The sequence below is a fragment of the Gorilla gorilla genome, chromosome 12, assembly GCF_029281585.2.
Source record: "Gorilla gorilla gorilla isolate KB3781 chromosome 12, NHGRI_mGorGor1-v2.1_pri, whole genome shotgun sequence".
Taxonomy (NCBI): Eukaryota; Metazoa; Chordata; class Mammalia; order Primates; family Hominidae; genus Gorilla; species Gorilla gorilla.
Genome location: NC_073236.2, coordinates 106,438,213 through 106,453,138, shown reverse-complemented (window position 1 = coordinate 106,453,138; position 14,926 = coordinate 106,438,213). Strand labels below are relative to the sequence as shown.

General features: G+C 38.8%; 1 protein-coding gene across 8 annotated transcripts in view; it reads left to right on the top strand.

Moving 5' to 3' along the window:
• Positions 1 to 14,926, top strand: part of RASGRP3 (RAS guanyl releasing protein 3) — a 159,451-nt gene that overhangs the window by 51,370 nt on the left and 93,155 nt on the right. Inside the window, exon 1 of one of the 8 annotated variants that reach the window (XM_055378832.2) lies at positions 1,014 to 1,089. The exons of the other annotated variants lie outside the window; for them this stretch is intronic. The gene's annotated coding sequence lies outside the window, so the exon portion shown is untranslated. Of the gene's footprint in view, positions 1 to 1,013; positions 1,090 to 14,926 lie in introns of those variants that run through there. 8 annotated transcript variants of the gene reach the window in all.

The window sequence follows — 14,926 nt, the reverse complement described above, 5'->3', positions numbered from 1 at the left end:
CAGGTGTGGATAGAGATGGGGTTTCCTTATGTTGGCCAGGCTGGTCTTAAACTCCTGGCCTCAAGTGTTCCACCCGCTTCGGCCTCCCAAAGTACTGGGGTTACAGGTGTGAGCTGCCATGCCCGACCGCTAAGTGCTTTCTTCACGCTAATTATTTCCCATTGTTTTCTTCATTGTTTTAAATTTTTAATTATAGACATAATCCAAGTTTGTTATAAATGAATATACTCAACTAAAATTAGTCATTTTTTTAAAAAAGACCTGGAACCCTCTTTTTTTCTTCAAAGTGGATATATGTTTATGGTTTGTTGTCACTGCAGATATTTTATGTGCATTTGAAAACATGCTTTATTGTAATAAAAATGGGGCTAAATGCGTAGTGTTTTTTTCAGCCCACTTTTTAAACTTACTACATCAAGACCATCTTTCCATTACATCTTTTTCATGGCTACATGATGTATACAGCTTTGAGTGAATGCATTAAGATTGTTTTGATGAATCGCCTCTTTTTTTTAGGTTCCTTCCTTCCTTTTTTTTTTTGATATTACAAATGTCATGTCATTTTTATAAGATAAAATCCTGATGCGGAATGCATTATTTGCAACCCTCACTGCCACCCTTTGAGTTGGGTATTATCATTTCCTTTTCACAAATGAGAAATTTTATTCTTAAAGGCTTAAGTGACTTACTTGGCTCTTACGTGACTGATTGGGGAACGAGAATCCTGGTTTCCTGTTCCTGGTGGGCAGCGTTCTTACCCCTCACCACACTACCTCTCCTACTAGTTCAGAAAATGGTTTAAAAAAGTTTTTAAGTATATTTATAGTGAAATTGTCAGGAGGATTACTGAGAATTTTCAGCAAATAGTCGCCTATGGAATTAGAATGCAGGGGACATATTTCAGGCAATTTATATTTTCACCTGGCCCTTAAACTGAGGACTCTGACGTGAGTGCTGAGGAGCTATTTATAGCAGGTGACTTTTGTGCACCCTGGGGAGGTTGTGAAATAGCTGTCTATCACAGGCAGCTAGGAACTGCTTGCCCACTTTTTTTTGTTCTGAAAGAAAGGATACAGACCATCTGGGCCAGTAAGTTGGGTCCAAAATCGGACTTATGTTTATTTTACTTAATAAATGTGTTCTTGAATCGTATGAGTTGAATTTTGGTTGGTTGAATGCCATTTTTAGTGCACCAGGGGTGCACACATTTCTTGTAATCCTTTAATGAGTAGCTTTCTAAAACAAAGAATGCTTTGGCAATGTGAATAATTTTCCCTTAATTTATGTTGAATATAATTTATGATTTTTTTCTGTGCAGCAGGGAAACTTGTGCTCAGTTGTTTGTGTTTTAGAGCGTGTTGGCTGGTGTAGCCATATCAGTTAACAGTAACATGGAATATATATGCTATTAAAAATATAGACAGATATATTGCAACCTCTCACTACAAAGCCCCAAATCAAACTATGTGGTGAAGCCATGTAATTCAGAAGAGGTGGGTACAGATAAAATTCCATACCAGGAGGAGTGTAGCTGTAGACACTGGGTGCCCCTTGTCCCTGTTTAGATAGTGGACCCTATTCCTGCCTCAGACGGTATGTGGAAGAGCTGGCTCTTCAATTACCAAGGCCACAGTGCAGAAAATAAGGTAGAAACAAGTGAGAAGGTAACTGACCCTTTTTCCACCAGCACCATTGCATGCTGTGAAAGTATAACAAAGTATTTTTAGTCCAGCCTTAACATTTTTCTCCTTAATAGCACATCAGTTCACATTTGCTCATTAAAAAAAATTGTTTTTACCCACTCGGCAGTTGATTCCATGGCTTCAGTGATCTTTAGAGTTCATCGAAATTGTGGTATGTGCAGATAATAAGGACTAACTGGGGGTGAATAGACTCTAACTTTTAACTTTGACAAATTTTAATCAGATTTAAGATATTTTTTTAAAAAATTATGATTCTACATGAAAAAAGCTAACATTTTTAACATAAATGATTTCATAAATATGCCTGGTGGGATATAATGCTGAAATAAATTTTAATGCCTCTCATATTACAATCTTGATCCTCAAAGTGGACATTTCTCAGACTTTTTTTTTTTTTTTTGAGATGGAGTCTCGCTCTGTCGCTCTGTTGCCCAGGCTGGAGTGCAGTGGCACAGTCTCGGCTCACTGCAAGCTCTGCCTCCCGGGTTCAAGCCATTCTCCTGCCTCAGCCTCCCAAGTAGCTGGGACTACAGGCGCCCGCCACCACGCCCTGCTAATTTTTTGTATTTTTAGTAGAGATAGGGTTTCACTGTGTTAGCCAGGATGGTCTCGATCTCCTGACTTCATGATCCGCCTGCCTCAGCCTCCCAAAGTGCTGGGATTACAGGCGTGAGCCACCGCACCCAGCCAAGACTTTTTAAGTCTATAACTTTGCATTGCCTTTAGTTCATTTTTGGAAAAATAACTGGAAATATAGAGCATTAAAGGTAAACAAAGCCAAACACTAATTAAAGTGGTAAGGACAGATTTTAATCAGTTATAACTATTATAATAGGGAAAACAGTCTAGTGTGAACTGAGCTCAACTTTGATTTGTACAGAAGTGACTGGGCATTTTTAAGGGAGAATAAGGGAGTGGTGAGGGGACAAGGAGGGCTTCAGTAGAGTCAGGAAAGTGAAAAATTACGAAGGGTTGTTCAGTGTAAATGCAATGAAGCCAGCTGTGTCTGCTAGCTGAAAGTTGCTAAAGTTAGGATTCTGTCTTTCCAGAGAGACTGGGGGACAGAGGCCTTATCCTCTGGTGTTGACTGGAGCAAGCAATAAATTTTTTTGGCAGCCTTGAGTTCTCTCCAGTTCTCTCCAAACTCCATATTAGAGTTTGTTCAAGTCTTTGTAGGCCAGGATTGAGGCCTAGTTGAGAAGAGAGCTCAGAGGAGCCTGGCTAGAGTTCGGTCAAGGAAAGAATCTTTGTCAATTGTAAATGAATAACTTTGCAATGCCAATACTCCCAATTTTGGAACTTATACAATGGAAATAAAAGCACTAGCAACTAAAGATACATGTACCAGGATGTTTAGTGCAACACTGTTCATAGAAGTAAAAACTGGGAACATTTCAAATATTCAGATAATGAATAAACTATGATATAACTATACTGTGGAGTAGAATGCAACTATTAAAAAGAATAAATCCAATCTATATGATTGACTTTGGAGCCAATATAAATGGCCATGATACATTATTAAGGGAAAAATCAATTTACAGAGTAGTGGAGTTTTGAAAGTTATATTTGAAAATAGAACCCCATACATATATATGTAGGAGATACCTTTTTCTATCTTATATTGCATTTTGATACAGGATAGAGAAAGATGTGTGTTATCTCAGTGAAATGAGAATGGATAGGAAAGAGGGTTATTACATTTTTCCTTATGTATATGTCTGTACTCTTCAACTTGCTACAGTGGGCATGTATTGTTTTTTAGATATAAATTTTTTTTTTTTTTTTTTTTTTTTGAGACAGAGTCTTGCTCTGTCACGCAGGCTGGAGTGCAATGGCGCGATCTCGGCTCACTGCAACTTTCACCTCCCATGTTCAAGCAATTCTCCTGCCTCAGCCTCCTGAGTAGCTGGGACTGCAGGCACAAGCTGCCATGCCCAGCTAATTTTTTGTATTTTAATAGAGTCAGAGTTTCACCTTGTTGCCTAGGCTGGTCTTGAACCCCTGAGCTCAGGCAGTCAGCCTGCCTCAGCCTCCCCAAGTGCTAGGATTATGGACGTGAGCCACCACACCCAGCCAGATTTAAGTATCTTATAACATAAATCACACACACAGGAGTCCTGCTCATCTTATTTTATAAAAGGAAACAAGACTGTCCTTCAATGTGATAATGTGAGTATTCTGGCCATTAGTATGTAAGTCTAAAAGGATTTACAGGAATTCAAATACCTATCAAACTTCACTGCTTAGGTTGATAGTTTTCAAGTGTTGCAATCCATGCTCCTCTGCATTGATTTCTCACTGTCATGTGTTTATTTCCATCAAGCAAGAAGATTTATTGAGCTTTATACCGCTGATGGTCTATATTAAGGAATCAACACCCATCCCTCACTTCCAATCCCTTGCCTCTCAATTTGAGAAGTTTTACCCCAACCTAAACTTATCTATTACTTTTTATTCATGAGACTGGCAATCACAAAGATGAGCTTTGAGAAGACTCCTTTTTTAAATTAAAACGTTAGGGAAAACTGGAAATTTCCCTACCACTATTTTATTTTATTTTTTGAGACAGTCTTTCTCTGTCACCTAGGCTGGAGTGCAGTGGCACGATCTCTGTTCACGGCAGCCTCCACCTCCCGGGTTCAAGTGATTCTCCTGCCTCAGCCTCCTGAGTAGCTGGACTTACAGGTGCCGTCACGACACTCAGCTAATTTTTGTATTTTTAGTAGAGGCGGGGTTTCGCCATGTTGGCCAGGCTGGTCTTGAACTCCCAAGCTCAAGTGATCCACCTGCCTTGGCCTCCCAAAGTGCTGGGATTACAGGCGTGAGCCAATGTGCCCAGCTCCTACCACTTTTTAAAATGCGTTTCTGAAAGTGCTTTCTTAGTTTATGCCTTATGATCTACAAATAAGAAATCTTGTAGCAATAATGTTAGATCCTCATTCCTCAGCAGATTCTTACTCTGCTATGGATTCCCAGGAAGCCATAAGAATATTTTATCCAAAAGTTTTCTACACACGAAGTTATAAGTAATACCGAGACTGCAGCCAAAAGATTGAGCAAATACAGTGTAAGTAAATCATGGTGCTATTTAAGAAATGTATGACAAAGGGAGTGATACTTCAGAAAAGGCATGGAATAATGGAAATGAGGTTAAAAGCCCAGGCCTCACGAGGTTATAACCAAGAGGCTGTGATGGTTGAATTAAAACTTGAGCAAGGGGTTTGGCACTAAGGCTGGAAAACAGGACTTGTAGTTAGCTAGCTGGGTTTGGATAATCTGGTAATTAAAGTGAAGAGCAAAAGCGATTAACTGGAACATTGACATTGTTTAGAATTATGCACAATGTTGAGCAGATGGATTTGGTATCAAATTAACATGGCTATTTTATAATTACAGCCATGATGTAAAAATTCATTCATTTGGAAAGAGGAAAAAAAAAACAAATGAAGAAAGAAAGTGAGCATCATTCTCCAGCCAGTGCTAGTGGGCTGCCATGTGAACCCAGAACAGCTTAGTGGACTCAAAAGGAGGCCTGTGTTGATTGTTGATTTAGAGTGAGGTTGTGATGCAAAGATGAGAAGAGGCAGAAGAAGCCTAGAGTTCGCATTTGAGAACAAGACGATGTAGACTCTTTTTTTGTTTTTCTTTTTTTTTTTTTTTAAGACAGAGTCTCGCTCTGTTGGCCAGGCTGGAGTACAGTGGTGCGATTGGCTCACTGCAACCTAACCTCCCGGGTTCAAGAGATTCTCCTGCCTCAGCCTCCCAAGTAGCTGGAATTACATGCAGCCGCCACCATAGCCCGGCTAGATTTGTATTTTTAGTAGAGATGGGGTTTCACCATATTGGTCAGGCTGGTTTCAAACTCCTGACCTCAGGTGAGTCACCCGCCTCAGCCTCCCAAAGTACTGGGATTATAGGCGTGAGCCACTGCGCCGGCCAGATGTAGAGTTTCTAACTGCACTTTTCCTGTGATTCTCACGAAGACCAAATTGCACCCCCACCTCATGCATTAAGCTATCACACATTTCAAGAAAAAGAATTTAAATATTTACTTTGTGTCATTTATCCCTGAATCAGCTTTGTAGTTCTGCTTTGAAATAGCAACTATACTAATGCTTGAATAGAAAGGAAATCATAATTCTGAAAATTCTCCTTATAGTATTCTCTGCACACTAAAATGATTCTCAGAAAAATGCAGAGGTTGCCTCAGGATTTTTATTTATTTATTTATTTTACTATAAGAAATTCTTTTCAAGAATGAAAAGAATCCTAGAATCAACAGTGGCATTTCAGAAGATCTAGATTCAGATTAACTTTACCACTCATCTGCGTTTATAGGAGTGAGAGCCTCAAAAATGAATGAAACTTGCTGTCAAATCAAATAGTTTTGGAATAAAAATAACTGGGGGAGAAAGCTGTATGTAAGTAATTATGCTAAACAAGGTGTTTTGTGGCATGAACGCTAAATTTTCCTTCTCAGGTTTTACTGAATCCAGCTTCAGCTAGAAATCTAGGCTAGTTTATAGAAGATGATTAGATGGACAGAGAATGTTAAGAGAGAAACACTGCCATAAAGGTAAATTCAAGTGAATTATAATAAATGCGTTTATGCTAAAGCTAGTATGTTTTAAAAAGTGAATGAAGTTTAATAAAAAGAAAGAAAAGAGAAGAGCTAAAAGACAGAGAAAAGAAAGAGAACTGAAAGGGGAAGATGATTGTTAATCTGTACCAATTTGTCTGGAAATCTGGGAGTTTCTCCAGGATGCTGAAGAAAGGGGGCCCACAGAGGCTGGGGTGTAGAGGCCTCCGGCAGCCCTCCTCTGGTAGAGGCTGTCTGCTCCTTCATTCTTTTTTTTTTTTTTTTTTTTTTTGAGACAGAGTCTCGCACTATCGCCCGGGCTAGAGTACAATGGTGCAATCTTGGCTCACTGCAACCTCTGCCTCCCAGGTTCAAGCGATTCTCCTGCCTCAGCCTCCCAAGTAAGCTGGGATTACAGGTGCCTGCTGCCACACCTGGCTATTTTTTTGTATTTTTAGTAGAAATGTGGTTTCACCATGTTGGCCAGGCTGGTCTCGAACTCCTGACCTCGTGATCCGCCTGCCTTGGCCTCCTGAAGTGCTGGGATTATAGGCATGAGCCACCGTGCCCAGCCCTTTCATTCTTTTTATTTGTACATGTGCATACCTCATTTTACCATGCTGTGCTCTATTACACTTCACAGATACTATGTTTTTTTACAAATTGAAAGTTTAAGGCAACCCTGCATCAAGCAAGTCTACTAGGGCCATTTTTCCATTAGCATGTGTTCACTTCATTTCTCATTTTAGTAATTCTTGCAATATTCAAACTTTTAAATTATTATTATTATTATTAGATGGAGTTTTGCTCTGTTGTCCAGGCTGGAGTGCAGTGGCGCTATCTTGGCTCACTGCAACCTCCGCCTCCTGGGTTCAAGTGGTTCTCCTGTCTCAGACTCCCAAGTAGCTGGGATTATAGGGACATGCCACCACACCTGGCTAATTTTTTGTATTTTAGTAGAGTCGGGGTCTTACCATGTTGCCCAGGCTGGTCTTGAACTCCTGAGCTCAGGCAATCTACCCACCTCAGCCTCCCAAAGCGCTGGGATTACAGGTGTGAACCACCGTGCCTGGCCTTAAATTATTATTATATTTTATGTCTATTTTGGTGATCTGTGGTCAGTGATCTTTTTTTAAAAAAAAAAAAAAGATAGGGTCTTGCTCTGTCGCCCAGGCTGGAGTGCAGTGGCCAATCACAGCTCACTGCAGCCTTGATTTCCCCTGCTCAAGTGATCCTCCCACCTTAGCTACCCGAATAGCTGGGATTACAGGCACATGCCGCCACACCAAGCTGATTTCTTTTCTTACATTTTGAAGAGATGGGGTTTCACTATGTTGCCCAGGTTAGTCTCGAACTCTTGGGCCCCAGCAATTCTCCTACCTAGGCCTCTCCAAGTATTAAACATGTGAGCCACCATACCCAGCCTGTGATCTGTGATCTTTGATGTTACTATTGTAAGTGTTTTGGGGCATTCCAAAACACACCCATATTGGCTGGCAAACTTAATCAATAAATGCTATGCATATTCTGACTGCTCTACCAACTGGCCATTTCCCCACCTCTCTTCCTTTCCTCAGGCCTTCCTATTCCCTGAGACACAACAGTATTAAAATTAGGCCAGTTAATAATCTTACAATGGCTTCTAAGTGTTCAAGTGAGAGAAAGAGTCACAATTTTCTTACTTTAGATCAAAAGCTAGACATGATAAAGCCTAGTGAGGAAGGTGTGCTGAAAGCCAAGCCTCTTGTGCCAAACAGCCAAATTGTGACTACAAAGGAAAAGTTCTTTAAGGAAATTAAAAGTGCTACTCCAATGAATACATGAATGACAAGAAAGCAAAACAGCCTTATTGCTGATATGAAGAAAGTTTTAGTGGTCTGGACAGCAGATCAAACCAGCCACAATATTCCCTTCAGCCAAAGCTTAATCTGGAGCAAAGTCCTAATTCTCTTCAATTCTCGGAAGGCTGAGAGAGGGGAGGAAGCCACAGATGAAAAATTTAAAGCTAGCAGAGGTTTGTTGATAAGGCTTAAGGAATGACACTATCTCCATAACATAAAAGTACAAGGTGGAAGGCCGAAGAGGGAGGATCGCTTGAACCCAAGAGTTTGAAGCTACAATGAGCTATGATCACACCACTGCACTCCAGCCTGGGCAACAGAGCAAGACCCTGTGTCAAAAATAAATAAATGAACATGTTATTAAGTAAAGTACAAAATGAAATAGTAAGTGCTGATGGAGAAACTGCAGCAAGTTATCCACAAGTGCTAGCTAAGATCACTGATGAAGGTAGCTACATTATACAACAGATTTTCCACGTAGTTGAACCAGCCTTAAATTGGAAGAAGATGTCATCTAGGACTTTCATAGCTAGAAAGAAGTCCATGTCTGGCTTCAAAGCATCAAAGGACAGGCTGACTCTTGTTAGGGGCTAATGCAGCTGGTGACTTTAAGTTGAAGCCAATGCTCATTTGCCAATCTGAAAATCCTAGGGCCCTTAAGAATCATGCTAAATCTATTCTGCTTTTGCTCTATAAATGGAACAACAAAGCCTGGATAACAGCACATCTGTTTATAGCCTGGTATACTGAATATTTTAACCCCACTGTTGAGACTTACTGCTCAAAAAAAAAAAAAAAAAAAAAAGGAAGGATTCCTTCTTACTGCTCATTGACATTGTAGCTGGTCACCCAAGAGCTCTAGTGTAGATGTACAAAGAGATGAATGTTGTTTTTATGCCTGCTAACACAACATCCATTCTGCAGCTCATGGATCAAGAAGTAATTCCAACTTTCAAGTTTTATTGTTTAAGAGACACATTTTGTAAGGCTATAGCTACCATAGATAGTGATTCATCTGATGGATGTGACCAGAGTAAATTGAAAGGAGCAGAATAAATTGAAATCCTTCTGGAAAGGATTCACTATGCTAGGTGCCATTAGGAACATTCGTGATTCATGGGAGGAGATCCAATTATTGACATTAATAGGAGTTTGAAAGAAGTTTACCCCAACCCTCATGGACGACTTTGAGGGGTTTAAGATTTCAGTGGAGGGGGCTGGGCATGGTGGCTCAGGCCTGTAATCCCAGCACCTTGGGAGGCTGAGGCGGACAGATCACCTGAGGTCAGGAATTCGAGACCAGCCTGACCAACATGGTGAAACCCTGTCTCTACTAAAAATACAAAAATTGGCCGGGCATGGTGGTGGGTGCCTGTAGTCCCAGCTACTCAGGAGGCTGAGGCAGGAGAATCAGTTGAACCTGGGAGGTGGAGGTTGCAATCAGCTGAGACTGTGCCATTGCACTGCAGTCTGGGCAACAAGAGGGAAACTCTGTATCAAAAAAAAAAAAAGATTTCAGCGGAGGAGGTAACTGCAGATGCAGGGGAAACAGACATAATGCTGTTGCACACTTAATAGACTACAGTATACTATAAACATAATTTTAAAAGTTTTCCGTGACCCGGGTTTAATTAGAAGAGGATGAGCAAGTCTAGGAAAACTTCTATGGCTGCTAAGTCATTCTGGGGAGGTAAATGCTCAGGGTTTGAAGTCAGACAGACCTGGGTTTACATCCCTCTTTGCTGCTCAGTAGTTGTGGGCAGGCTAGTTAACCTCACAAAAAGTCATCTAGGGGTAATAATAGCATCTCCTTAGATCATTACTATGAGGATTAAATGAGTGTTTTGCACAGGTGTTAGCTTATTATATATTAGTAACATACTAACTATATATATATTAATAAATTCTACTTGGTATTATATATAATAATTATGATTATTTATATATGCCTTTCTACATGTTCCTCTTTTCTCCCAGAGAGATTTCAGGTACTTTGGTGAATTCCTAAAGGCAATGCACATTGAACACAGACACTATTTTTTTTCAGTTATTGATATTGGTTTGTTTGATTCAGGAGCTTCAGAGGTTGCAAACTCTACTCTCTGATGCTTTCAAAAATTTTTCTTTCTTTTTATTTGTTACAGGCATGTAGCTAGCACAACTCTTATAATGAACTGACTGTGACTGGGTGCTTACCCAGGCCCACACACAGTTCAAAGGGAAGAACAAGAAGGGTAGAGAAATCTCCCATGATTTTTAGACAAGTGTTGTAAGAAAAAAAGAGAAGGTATCAAAAAAGTGTATGTGTCTGAAAAAGAGATTGCACAAGACAGAATTTACTGAGCTGGAGGAATATGAGAGAATGTTGCATACAAAGTCTCCTGAAAGGAAAGGAAGGCAGAGATGGGATGAGACGTGGTATGTGTTAGTGCTTCAAATTAACAGCAGGTTTTGCGTCCCAACTTGACGCAGCTTGTGTGGAATTTGGTGTAGGGCAAATGGACCCACAGCTTCAGGAGGGAGCTGCTAGCAGGGGAAGTTGTACTATCTGACAGTGCCTATATGAGATTCGTACCTTTTGGGAATTTCTACCTAAGGCGGTGGCTCAGATAGGCACAAAGGCCCATTGGGACCTCCCTGAGAAACAGAATAAGAGGTGCTCAGGCAAGACCACACTTCCGCCCTCTTCCTGTATCCTTGAAACCTTTCAGAGATTTGCTGTCAAATATTGACCAGAAAGTTAAAGAAGCAAGACTTGGGAAAAAGTGACTGGTTTTTCTAATGGATGGTGAGGCTTTTTCTTTCTTTCTTTCTTTCTCTCTTAGTGTAGATGATTTGTTTTTTTCTCTTTGTGTAGATGATTGAAGTACTTAAGTGTCTTTGTAAGTCCAGTATCTCTTTTCTTATTTTCAAAAGATCTCATTAAAAAATGAACTAATAAATAGTTATTATAGAAACAGTAGATAAATGCTGATAAGCATAAAGGAGGAGGAAATATATGTGACCCCCCAACTCCCAGAAATAATCACTATTAAAAATTTGATATATAATGTTTCAGATTTTTAATATATTCACATATTTTCTTAGAAAAATGGGATTGTACTGAATAAACTTTTGTAACTTTTATATCTCACTTAATCGATGCTGAATATTTTTCCATGTTACTAATATGCTTCAACATTTTTTTTTTTTTTTTGAGACGGAGTCTCGCTCTGTTGCCCAGGCTGGAGTGCAGTGGCATGATCTTGGCTCACTGCAACCTCTGCTTCCCAGGTTCAAGCGATTCTCCTGCCTCAGCCTCCTGAGTAGCTGGGACTACAGGCGCACGTCACCATGCCGGGACAATTTTTGTATTTTTAGTACAGACAGGGTTTCACCATGTGGGCCAGGATGGTCTTGATCTCCTGACCTCGTGATCCACCTGCCTCGGCCTCCCAAAATGCTGGGATTACAGGTGTGAACCACTGTACCCAGCCACTTCAACATTATTTTATAATTGCATAGTGCCATATCTTATGAATATGTTCTAATTTATTCAACTACTTTTGGCACATAGATGTTTTTCTAATATTTTCTTAGTATAAGTAATGCTGCGTGAAATATCCTTATACATATGCAATCCATATTCTTTTCTTAGGATATATTTCTAGAACAGGAACTGCTGAATTAAAGGGTATTCACATTTTAAAAAGCTTTTGATATACATTACAAAATTATCTTCCTCCTATGTTGTGCGATTTATATTCTTTCTGGTAGAGTATGAAGGTGCCATTTTCCAAACCTCCTGCCAACATTGAGAATTTTCATTTTTTCATCTTCGTCAAGTTTATAGATAATAAATTGTATCTTATCATTGTTTAATTTATACTCCTTTTTTAGGGAAGCTGACTTTTTCATGTGTATATTGGTCATTTATATTTCTTCCCTTGTGAACTATTTATTAATATCCAGTTGTTAATTGTAAATGCTATTTATATGTTAAGACTATTAACCCTTTACCATACGTATTTCACTTTTTAATCTCATTTTATTATTTGTAGGTTGATTTTGATTACAGTTGGATTATATTTTACATATATAAGTTTTATATTTTATGGTTTAAATATTGAACTTTTATCTTCATAGCTCCTTCTGTTGTGACTGTGATTGAAACATTTTCAGGACAAAAGTATTTAATCATGATTAAAACAATTTTAAGATTATAAAACCAATCACGTGATTCTCTTCAAGTTTGTATGTGATTTTTTTTTTTTTTTTGACATGGAGTCTCATTCTGTTACCCAGGCTGAGTGCAGTGGCGCGATCTTGACTCACTGCAACCTCCACCTCCTGGGCTCAGGTGATTCTCCTGCCTCAGCCTCCCTATAGCTGAGACTACAGATATGGGCCACCATGCCGAGCTAATTTTTTATATTTTTGGTAGAGAAGGGGTTTCACCATGTTGCCCAGGCTGGTCTCAAACTCCTGACCTTAGATGATCTGCCCACCTCGGCCTCCCAAAGTGCTGGGTTTACAGGCATGAGCCACCGTGCTGCTGTACAGCGTTTTTATGTTTAACTCTTTAGTCTAACATGCTTTTACTTTGTGTATGGCATGAAGTAATGATTGCATCTTTATTTTTCTGAATAGTAGTGATTTAGCCTGTTATTGAATAGTTTATTCTTTTTCCACTGGGTTTAAAAACCATATTGAACAAATATAATAAACATTTTACTGTAGTTCTTCTATGTGTATTTCTGGGCTTTTGGCTCTGTTCCATTGCTCTAGTTCTTTTGGCACTAGTACCAAACTTTAAATTCACATTATTTTTAGCCTATTTAGTACCTAATATCTCCCTTGTGGTTCTTTTCTAAAATTTTCTTTACCATTCTCAGTTTTTTATTCTTTAAAATAAACTTTAGGATTTTTGACCTGTTTGAAAAATTTCTTTGGGATTTTAAGCAAAATTTGATTATATTTATAAATTAATTTGAGGGAGAATTAATATATTTACAATGTTAAGTTTTCCAATACAGAAAAACTTTCCAATACAGAAATGTATCAAACTGTTTTTAATTTTCTCAGTAAAGTTACATTTTTAAATAGGTTATTCACTTTTTTTATTCCTAGAAATGTTGTTGTTGCTATTATAAATAATACTATAACTAAGAATTTTTTTTTTTGAGATGGAGTCTCGCTCTGTTGCCCAGGCTGGAGTGCAGTGGCGCGATCTCAGCTCACTGCAAGCTCCGCCTGACGGGTTCACGCCATTTTCCTGCCTCAGCCTCCCGAGTAGCTGGGACTACAGGTGCCTGCCACCATGCCCGGCTAATTTTTTGTATTTTTGGTAGAGACAGGGTTTCACCATGTTAGCCAGGATAGTCTCGATCTCCTGACCTTGTGATCCACCCTCCTCAGCCTCCCAAAGTGCTGGGATTATGGGTGTGAGCCACCACGCCCGGCCAAGAATTATTTTCTATTATGTTTTCTAAGTTTTTGTGGGTTATATGGAAAATTTCATGTATTTCCATATAATTGTTCTGTGGCCAGAACAATTAATTTTGTGTACTTATTTTGTATATTTATTTGTAACTGTTCACCTCACTTTTTAATTATTTAGAAGCAAATTTTAGTTTGTTCTATTGAGAAAATGAATATTACTCAATCTGCAGGTTGAATACTTTTGTCTCCATTTTTCTCATAAAATTCTTCTTTAGTTTCTTTTTCTTGCCTGGTTGCAGTGGCTCAAATGTCTAGAACAGTGCTAAATGGATGGTAGTGATAATGAGCATGCTTTTCTTGTTTCTGATTTTAACATTAATACTTCCAGTATTTTACCATTAAGTATGATGCCTATGTTTGATTTGAGATTTGAATTAACATGAGTATCATGTTAAGAATCAGTCTTTTAATTTTGTTTTATTAATTAAAAAATTGATATTGAATTTTATCGAATGATTTTTCAAGATTATTGTGGCAATCCAAAAGTTTTTCTCTGTTGCCCAGTCTGGAGTGCAGTGGTGTGATCATAGCTTACTGCAGCTTTGAACCCCTAGGCTCAAGTGATCCTCCTGCCTCAGCCTCCCAGGTTGGTAGGACTATAGGCATCTGCCATCACACTGGGCTATTTTTTTTTTTTTTGGTAGAGATGGGGTCTTGCTATGTTGCCCCTGCTGATCTCAAACTCCTGGCTTCAAGTGATCCTGCCACCTTGGCCTCCCAAAGCACTGGGGTTACCGGGGTGAGTCACTATTCCCAGCCTTATTTTTTACATCTTTAGGGCAACCTATGTTTACGTATAAAGTTAGTCTGTGATTTTCTTTATTATGCTTTATCAGTTTTTTTTTAAGACAGGGTATTATGTTAGCTTTCTGTTACTTTTGTCCACTTGAACACTTCATATACCATAGGAGTTAATTCTGCTTGAAGCTCAGTTAGAACTTGGTTGTGTAAGTAATCTGAACTAAGAGCTTTTTTTGGAAATAATTCCTTATTAACTTTTACATTTTTCCATGGTTACTGATCTGTTGTTTTTTGACTTCTTCCTGGGTCAGTTTGCTTCTAATTATTATTTTGGCTATGTCTCCCAATATTTGATATGTGGTATTCTCATCACTGAAACCTTCTAAGCATTCATTCTGTAATTGTGTTTTTAATTTATTCTCCAATCAATGATTTTTTTTTTAAGAACTCTAAAGTTTCCCCAAGAGCTTGGGGTCTTTTTGACTTACACTTTTGTAATTAATGTATAGTTTTATTACAGTGTGATCACAGAATATGGCCAATTTCTTTTGGAAAGAAATTACTTACAATTTTTTTTT